Source organism: Capsicum annuum, chromosome 11 (assembly GCF_002878395.1).
Source record: "Capsicum annuum cultivar UCD-10X-F1 chromosome 11, UCD10Xv1.1, whole genome shotgun sequence".
In the NCBI taxonomy this organism is placed as follows: Eukaryota; Viridiplantae; Streptophyta; class Magnoliopsida; order Solanales; family Solanaceae; genus Capsicum; species Capsicum annuum.
The window spans coordinates 179,165,358-179,174,465 of NC_061121.1; the positions used below are offsets into that span (position 1 = coordinate 179,165,358).

General features: G+C 37.1%; 1 pseudogene; it reads right to left on the bottom strand.

Annotated features, from left to right (window-relative positions):
- Positions 1 to 7,316: 7,316 nt before the first annotated feature.
- LOC107847178 lies at positions 7,317 to 8,579 on the bottom strand (annotated as a pseudogene).
- Between the last annotated feature and the right edge of the window lie 529 nt (positions 8,580 to 9,108).

Sequence of the window (9,108 nt, forward strand, 5' to 3'; positions counted from 1 at the left end):
TTGAGTTACATGCTAGCCTTCATCCCACTAATTGTCTTCAGACATTGTATCCCCATGTAATGCAGGAACCAACTATACTTCTACTTTTCATGCTCTGTGACTAGGTGATTCGAGGACAACTTTTGAGTTAGACTGAAGTGGTGAGCTTTCATACTTTGAAAGACCCATTTCATGCAATGGATTTCTTTATATCTTTACTATTTCCTTTGGTCTTAGTTTTGGCTATGGTTGGAAGCATGTTCGGACTTGATATTCTTTGGTTTTAATTAGAGGCTTTATTAAACTATTTCTAATCGTATATATAGGTGGTATCAATATTGTTTTGTTGTTTGGTTATTAGTGATTAGTTTTAGTTATAGACTTATCATAATGTATTTAAATTTATATTCGTTTATCTTGGTATATATTTGGAATTTATTTGATTCGGGGTATTAGGTGGTTGATGGTTTGGGTATTGGGGGTGGTCTCTGGTCCTAGTTGGACTTCAAATGCCAGACACGGCTAGGCCTAGGTTTGTGTCATGTCATCAGTTCTATTGTACCCTTTCAGTGCAGATTCATATTTGGGTGTTCTTCTACTACTTGATTCGAGCGATATTCAGAGCTCTCGAGGTGATGGATGATTTTCAAGCATCCAAATATCTTCTACTACCTTTTCTTTTATCATATTATGTTATTACTTGTATCTTAAAGATAGGGTTTACCTGTTATAGACATCTTATGTATTTTATTTGGAATTTAGTTGTACTAAATACATTCTTAAAGTGTTGACATTAGGTTTTAAGGAGTTATGGTATTGTTATCAGATATGTTTCTTTCTGCATTCACATACTTGTATGGTTTGGCTTCATTCTAGAATCCTTATCTTGGAATTTGAGTATTATTTCCCTTTTATATCAGTCTGTGTACAAGACTTAGTATTCAAGGTTCACCCAGAAAAGTGCCATTATGACTCTTTGAATTTTGGGTTGTGACAAATTGGTATCAGAGCAGCCTAGTTAATTAGTCTCAATAGTGTAAGAACAGGATGTCTAATAGAGTGTCACAGATTGGTACGTAGACATCCGTATCTATCTTTATGAGGATATAGTATATCTTTAGGAGAATCCCCTAATTTTTTTTCTTATTATGCAAATTTCTTTTATACCTTGTGCTCTAAGTCATGTTTCACTCTTTTTGTGCATATGGTGTTGACTAAGTCCTACGAGGTTATGTAGAGCCTACTTCTAGAAAGAGAGCCTAGTTGAGAATGTTAGCCTCGTGTAGTGGATGGTCTCGAGGGAGTAGACGAGCCTGTGGATATGCCCCATCAAGGAGTGTAAGAGGACTTTCCCCTGAGCCTCATGTTCAGCATATTGGAGGTGTAGGTTTAATTCTAATTCTTTGGATTTTGTCTTCCCCAATTTTGGAGGGGTTGTTGGTGTGTTTGCTAAATCATTTATAGGCTTCTCTTTTGGTTATGCCAGGTGTTTCTCCAATTTCAAGTGTGGATCCTCCAGTTGCACCTACTTTTATTTTGGGTAATTCTCAGACCCCGAGCACCATTTCTCCATCAACGTCGATATCTGAGTATGGTGTTTTGAGATCAGCAGTTCAGTCTTCATCTATGTTACCTCCCTAAGTGGGATCTCAACCTGCCAGATTCACTATGTCTCCTCTTTCTATGAGTACATTTATGTCTTTAGAGGATTAGAAGAGGTTTGAAAGATTTACTCATTTGGGTCCTCCTAGATTAAAAGAATTCTTGATTGATTTTTCAAGAAAATATTCATAATTAGGGTTTGCTTGAGTCGTATGGGGTTACTTATACTACTTATCAGTTGAGAGATATTTTTAGAGATTAGTGGAGATCAGTTGTTATTTGTAGACCTCTTGATTCTCCCAAGGTAACTTGGGATTAGTTTGTCAATATCTTTTTGAGAGAGTTGTGCCTTACAGTCTGAGGGATCATATAAGGGATGATTTAGATTGCCTGGAGCATGTCTCTATAACTGTTGTAGAGTATGAGGCACGCTTTCATTTCTTGTCCAGATATTTTTGTGCCAGTATTTCCATCGAGTTTGAGAAGATTCAAAAGAGTTTTAAGGGTTTTAATATTTCTGTATAGTTGGTTACATATCAGATGGTTATATTTTGAGCATCTTTTTATAGTATAGTGGATCATGCTATAATGATTGAGGGTATTCTGCAAGCATCCTAGGGAGACGCCAAGAAAGTTTGCCATTTTAGTGAGTTCATAGGTCAGGCTTCTCGAGGCAAAGATTTTAATGGTTCCTGTGGGTATCATGATAGACCCGTACAAATGAACTTGCAGAGTTCATGTAGTGGGCTTCTGGTCAGCAGTTTAGGGTGGCCGTCCAGGCCTAGTGGTACCTTCTTCTCTTAAGTCGGCCATAGAGGTTACTCTGTGTGTGCTGACATTAGCTATTTAGCTAAGAACTATCCCCACTATATAATTAGAGTTACTTCTATTTAAGTTGTGAGAGGTAGGGGTTCTACCAAGGATATAAGGGGCAGAGGTAGTTGAGCCCGTAGTGATGGTCGAAGGGCCACTCAGCCAATTGGTGGTGACGGATATTTCTATGTTATACCATCTTGACCAAAGGCAAAGGCTTTTGATGTTGTGATCATAGGTATCATCCCCGTTTATTTTAGATCAACATTTGTGTTATTTGATCTTGGATTGAATTTCTCCTATGTGTCTATATATTTTGCTTTGGATTTTGATTATGTTAGTTATCCTCTTACCATGTCGATTCAAGTATCTACCCCAATGGGAGATTCTTTAGTGGTGGATTGGATGTCGAGATCTTTTATTATGACTTTCTCTGAGCGTGAGACTTGGGTAGATTTACTTATGTTAGATAAAGTTGATTTCGATGTCATTTTGGGTATGGATTGGATGGCTTCTTATCACATAGTCCTAGATTCTTTTGGTAACACCATGACTTTATCTTTATCAGGTATACCGAGGATAGATTGGAAGGGTGCACTTCATTCAGGTCCTAAGAGGATTATATCTTATGTTTAGGCTCATAAATTAGTTGAGAGAGGATGTTTATCTTACTTTGCTCATACTTGTAATACTTCTGTTTTATCACACCTTTCATTGGATTTTGTTCATTTTGTCTGTAAATTAATAGATGTGTTCCCTATGAATTTGCCAAGTATGTCTCTTAATCGTGATATTGATTTGGCTATTGATATCGAGCTGGACATCTAGACTATATATATTCATCCTTATAGGATAGCCCCAACCGAGTTAAGGAAACTAAAGGATCAGTTGTAGGAGTTTTTAGATAAGGGATTTATCTGACCAAGTATATTACCTTGGGGTGGACCTGTCTTGTTTATGAAGGAAAATGATGGGTCTATGCATATGTGTATTGATTATTGGCAATTGAACAAGGTGACGGTTAAGAATAAGTATCCTCTTTCTTATATTGATAATTTATTTAATCAACTTCAAGGTACCGCAATGTTTTTGAAAATTGATTTAAGATTCGGGTATCACCACATGAGTATTAGAGATTTGGATATTCCAAAGATATCTTTTCAGACATGATATGCTTATTATGAGTTCTTGGTCATGTCTTTTGTATTGACCAATGCCCCAATTATGTTCATGGAGTTGATGAACCGAGTGTTTCGACCGTATCTTAACTCCTTTGTTATTGTACTTAAAGATGATATTTTGGTTTATTCCAAAAGTGTGGCTGAGCATAAGGAGAATTTACGGATTGTCCTTCAAAGATTGAGGGATGCGAAGATGTATGTCAAGTTCTCCAAGTGTTAGTTTTTACTGTAGTCTGTTTCTTTCTTGGGTCACGTGGTAACTGAGGAAGATATTATGGTTGATCCATCCAAGGTTGCAGTGGTTTATGATTGGGATATACCTACTTCACCCATCGAGATTTGGAGTTTTATCAACTTAGCAAGTTATTATTGATATTTTGTTGACAGTTTCTTATCCATTACAGCTCCATTGACCAAGTTACCTCAGAAAAAAGATTTCTTTTCAGTTGTCCGATGATTGAGAGGAGATATTTCAAAAGCTTAAGGATTTGTTCACTTTAGCTCTTATCTTGAATTTTTCTATGGATGACATGGGTTTTATTTTTTATAATTCTTTGGGTATTGTGTTAGGTGTTGTGCTGATGTAGGAGGGTAGGGTGATTGCTTTTGCATCTTTTCAGTTGAAACCCCATGAGAAGAATTATCCTACCTATGATTTAGAGTTATGCACGGTTGTTTTTTCTTTAAACTTGTGGAGGCACTACTTGTATGGAGTCTGGAGAGATTTTCTCGGATCATCATAGCCTTCAGTACTTCTTCACCTAGTAAGATCTTAATATGAGGTAGTGTTGTTGTCCTGATTTGCTTAAGGATTATGACTTGACTTTTCTCTATCATTCGGACAAGGCTAATGTGGTTGCAGATGCTTTGAGTCGGAAGTTGACTAGCATAACTAGCTTGGCACTTCTTTCGACCTCGGAGAGGCCTTTGGACTTAGAGGTTTACTCTTTAGCTAACCAGATTATTAGACTCGCTATTTCAATACCTGGTTCTATTTTAGCATTTATGGAGGCTAGGTCTTGTTTGATAGAGATGATTTGAGATCATTAGTTTGATGATGTTAGATTTTGGGTGATTTGGGATAAGGTATTGAAAGGAGAGGATAAGGAATCCTCGCTTGATTTTGATTGAGTTTTTAGGATTGGGGGATAATTTTGTGTGCTGAGAATGGGTGATTGGATTAGATTGATTTTGAAGGAGGGCCATTGTTTCAGGTATTATATCTATTCGGGAGTGACTAAGATGTATTGTAACTTGAGGAAAAATAACTGGTGGGATATTATGAGGAAGGTTGTACTAAATTTTGTAGCTCAGTACATTTATTGCCAATAGGTTAAGGCTGAGCATTTGAGAGCTGGTGGATTTCTTTTAAGGTTACTCATTCTTGAGTGGAAGTGGGAACGAATCACTATAGACTTTCTGATTGTGTTGCCTCACACTTTTCATGGAACTAATAGTGTTTGGGTCATTGTGGATCGATTGATCAAGTTTGCACACTTAATTTCTGTGCAGGTCTTTTTTAATGCTGAGAGGTTGGCCTATATCAATATTCGAGAGATTGTGCGACTACATGGTGTGCCAGTGTCTATCATTTAAAATCAAGGTTCTGTGTTCATATCTCATTTTTAGATAACTTTTCAGGAAGAGTTGGGTACACGGGTTGACCTTAGCACAACATTTTAACCCCAAACTAATGATCAATCCAAGCGGACTATCCAGGTTTTGGAGGATATGCTCCACGTTTGTTTGATGGATTTTGGTGTCCTTTGGAAACAATATTTGGCTTTTGCGAAGTTTGCCCAAATAATAGATACCATTCCAGTATCGGTATGGCTCATTTTGAGGCATTATATGGCAGGCCTTGTCGCTCTACAGTGGTTTGGTTAGATGTTTCTGAGGTTAGACCTCGAGGTATAGACTTACTTGTTGAGTCCTTTGATAGTGTCCAGATCATTTAAGATAGGCTTCGTGATGCCTATAGTAGGAAGAAGAGCCATTTGGATCTTAGACTTTATGCCTTGAGATTTGGTGTTAGTGATTGTGTTTTCCTTCGAGTATAACCCATGAATGGTGTAATGAGGTTTGCAATGTGGGAAAAGCTTAGCCCTAGGTATATTGGTCTATTTAAGATTCTTTAGACTATTGGTATGTAGCTTATAAGTTGGCTTTGCCGCTAGATTTATCAGCTATTTACCCAGTTTTTATGTTACCATGCTTCGTCGTTACATTTCAGATGAGTCTCATGTCATTCGTCGGGAGTCAGTTCAATTAGATGAGAGGTTGTTATTTGTTGAGGAGCCAGTCTCCATTTTGTCTAGTAATGTTAGACGGTTGTATTTTAAAGTAATCCCTGTGGTTAAGGTTCAGTGGTGACATTGACCTGTAGATAAGGCTACTTGGGAGGTCGAGTTTAATATGTGTATTTTGTATCCCCTGTTCTTTATTGATTCATGCATTTGTCTTGTCTTTAGTTTAAGGACGAACTAGATTTTTAGGGGTGGATGATGTAAAGAGCTGAATTTTGATGAAATATGTGAAATATCTGTTTTTGTGTGATTTGATTATTGTATCACCCCCTTATAGTTGCATTGTGGTATTTTTGGAGTGTGAGGGCGACGGTGACTGACAGGGTTCCCAGATACATTTTGGAGTCATTAATGTGAATGTGTGGTTTTTGGTAGCTTTGAGAGCCTTAGAATTAATTTTAGATAATATCTTTTGATCTATGTGACAGATGTCAGAATGGACTGCGCCAACATTTTAATTGATATCTTTTGATTCATGCGATAGATGTCAAAACAAACTACGCCAACATATTTGGAACATCGATTTTAGGGTGGGTAACATGGTTGGTGTGATTTCATGGGTTTTAATCCTCATTTCGACCCCCAATTTAGAAAATTATAATTTTGGGTTTCAGGAGTCAACTTTGTGAAAATGCAATTTTTTCAAAAATTTGATATTGTCATTGAATTTGAAGCATCAAATTTTATAGGGTATCATAGTTCATTTGCATTTACGGGATTCTAAATGAATCTCGAGGAGCCCGTGGATACTTGAAGTTATACCAAGTCCCCAACTGGTGCACCCATTTTCTGGTGCACCCGCGATCGTGAGCCTTGGGCCGCGATCATGATTGGGTTGGAAGGGGAACTATCATGATCACTACCCTTTTCTGCGACTTCGATACCTCAATCAGTCAAGGACGCGATCATGATCTTGGTCTGTCATAACGAATACTGGGTATATACACCCGTGTTTTTACTATTTTCATCATTTTTGAAACTTGGATCCTAGGATTTTGCAATTTGGAGCCATTTTATTCACGTCTAAGCTTGGGTAAGCTACAATACACTTATTTTAATTCATTTCTTCAATTCGTATCATTAAATTATTGTTTTAATTCGAATGTGGAAATGAATTGGGGATTTTGGCCCCAATGGCCCAGAATGGTATTTCTTATAATTAAGCCCCAAATTCAACATATTTTTCACTTGTATATCGTTCCTAATCCTATAATGACTATCTTTTTTCAACTTCACCTTTAAAACAACTTTGATTTTTTATTATTAAATAGATTTCAAAGATTTTACCGGTTTTAATTTTTTAAGGCAAATGAAAAATTCCAAATCATAAGTTAATAAACTATAGTATATCTTACTACAAAAGCAATATTTTAGAAAATGTCATCATTTTCTTATCATAGAGATACTTGAAACCAACGTTTGAATCACTACCAAATTACTGTTGTTCACATCGAACTCTCTGCGCACCACCATGCGTGTCTTCATCGTCATCATCGTATGCCTCTTAAGCCTGTTGTTGCTTCTTATGCATCTCCTTTTCGATGTTGACATCATGTAAGGTGGCCTCGTCAGACTTGTCCAATTCTATGTCAGTCATTTGAGTTTTGGGATTTGCTGGCACCACTGCTTCAAGGTTCTTGCACTTCATGGGGGATAATGTGTTGGGGAATTCTATAGTAAAGTGAATGTATAGTTTTCCTGTCATAAATGGTCATTCGTATATAAGTATTCCTTCATTATTTATGGACCTTAATTGATCAGGCTTGACAACTTCTTCGGGTTGGGACTTAATGATCAGTTGTTTGTTGTCTAGATGAGTAAAGATAAATTGGAAACTGCATAGGGCCTCGGTTAAGCTCAAGGTGTGCTCTACAAAGAGATCATTGCCCTTGCGGTTAAAATTTGGTTGCTCCTTCTGTTTCAAGACAGAAACTATGTCCCCGATAACTGTATCAGGTGCTTCACCAGCCTTGCCCAAAAATGTTATCTTCTGTCCATTTTGCATACCCTTCTCCAAAGCAACCTCCAACACCTTTTTTTCCTGCATGACCTTCTCACCTTTACACTGCCCACATCCATCTTCATCATTTATCATCTCACCAGTACCCTTAAAATCGTTGCAAGGATGTTGCATCTGTTGGATCATAGATGGCCAAGTTGTCTGATAGTGACTTTAATCCTAGATCCTTGATAGCCAGAATATTTCTTTGAAGCACCTGATTTAGATCTTTTCTCTTTGCACTTTGGGCACAAAACATCAGGAGATGGTGACAGTTTCTTTAATGTCCCATTGTACAGATCCTCCAAAGAAACCTTAAGAAGGGTGGACAACATCCTCTCCTCTTATTTGTCTTCTTCTTCTTCTGCTTCTTTCACCACCTCTGGCAAATGGGTTGCCACCAAAAAAATATGATAAGATATCAAATGGGTCATGTCCACAATCTCCGCCTCCCATTCTTTCCTTGAGAGCATCTTTACCATACTGATCATATAACTTACGATTCTCAGGATCACTCAAAACCTCATAAGCTTGTACAAGCTCTTTAAAATTTGTAGGTTTACCTTCCTTATTAGGATGATTCTTAATAGCAGCTGTATGGTAAGCTTTCTTGAGATCTTCCGGTGCAGCAGTCTTATGAACACCTAAGAACTCATAGTACTTAGTGTCTTCGCTCTTCTTCGGTACCCTCACAAACATCTTCGATCTCTTAGTTTAGATAAAATTGAATGATTATAAAGTGCGGCGAGCGGCGAGAAGAAGAAGAAGAGGTTTGTTGGCTTTGTAGAGTACTATGGAGGAAAAAGAAAGGGAGATTTTTCCTGGTAAAGTTTAAAATATGGTTTTTCATTGTTTTGCACCTAGTTTTTAACTTATTTTTTCTTGAATTTTCAGTTGTAGACTCCTAAATATCTGTTTAACATGTTTTTGAAATAAGGTAATAATTTTGCCATTTTTTTTCAAAAACCTATTTTGGGGGTCCGTGTTAATCCTGACTTGAAACTAGGCAATTCGAGTATCGTTGAATTTATTTTGACGAATAGATTCTATATCTTGATGTTTTAATTGGTTTAAAAATTATTGGTCAAAAGTGAGGTCGTGGATTAAAGGTTTGCGGATCCGTTTTCGGCCTTCGAGGTAGGTTATAGCTTAACTCTTTCAGACTGAACTGGGTAGTTAATTGATATACAAAAGCATGTTAAGGGTGTGGGAACTAACCATGAAAGAA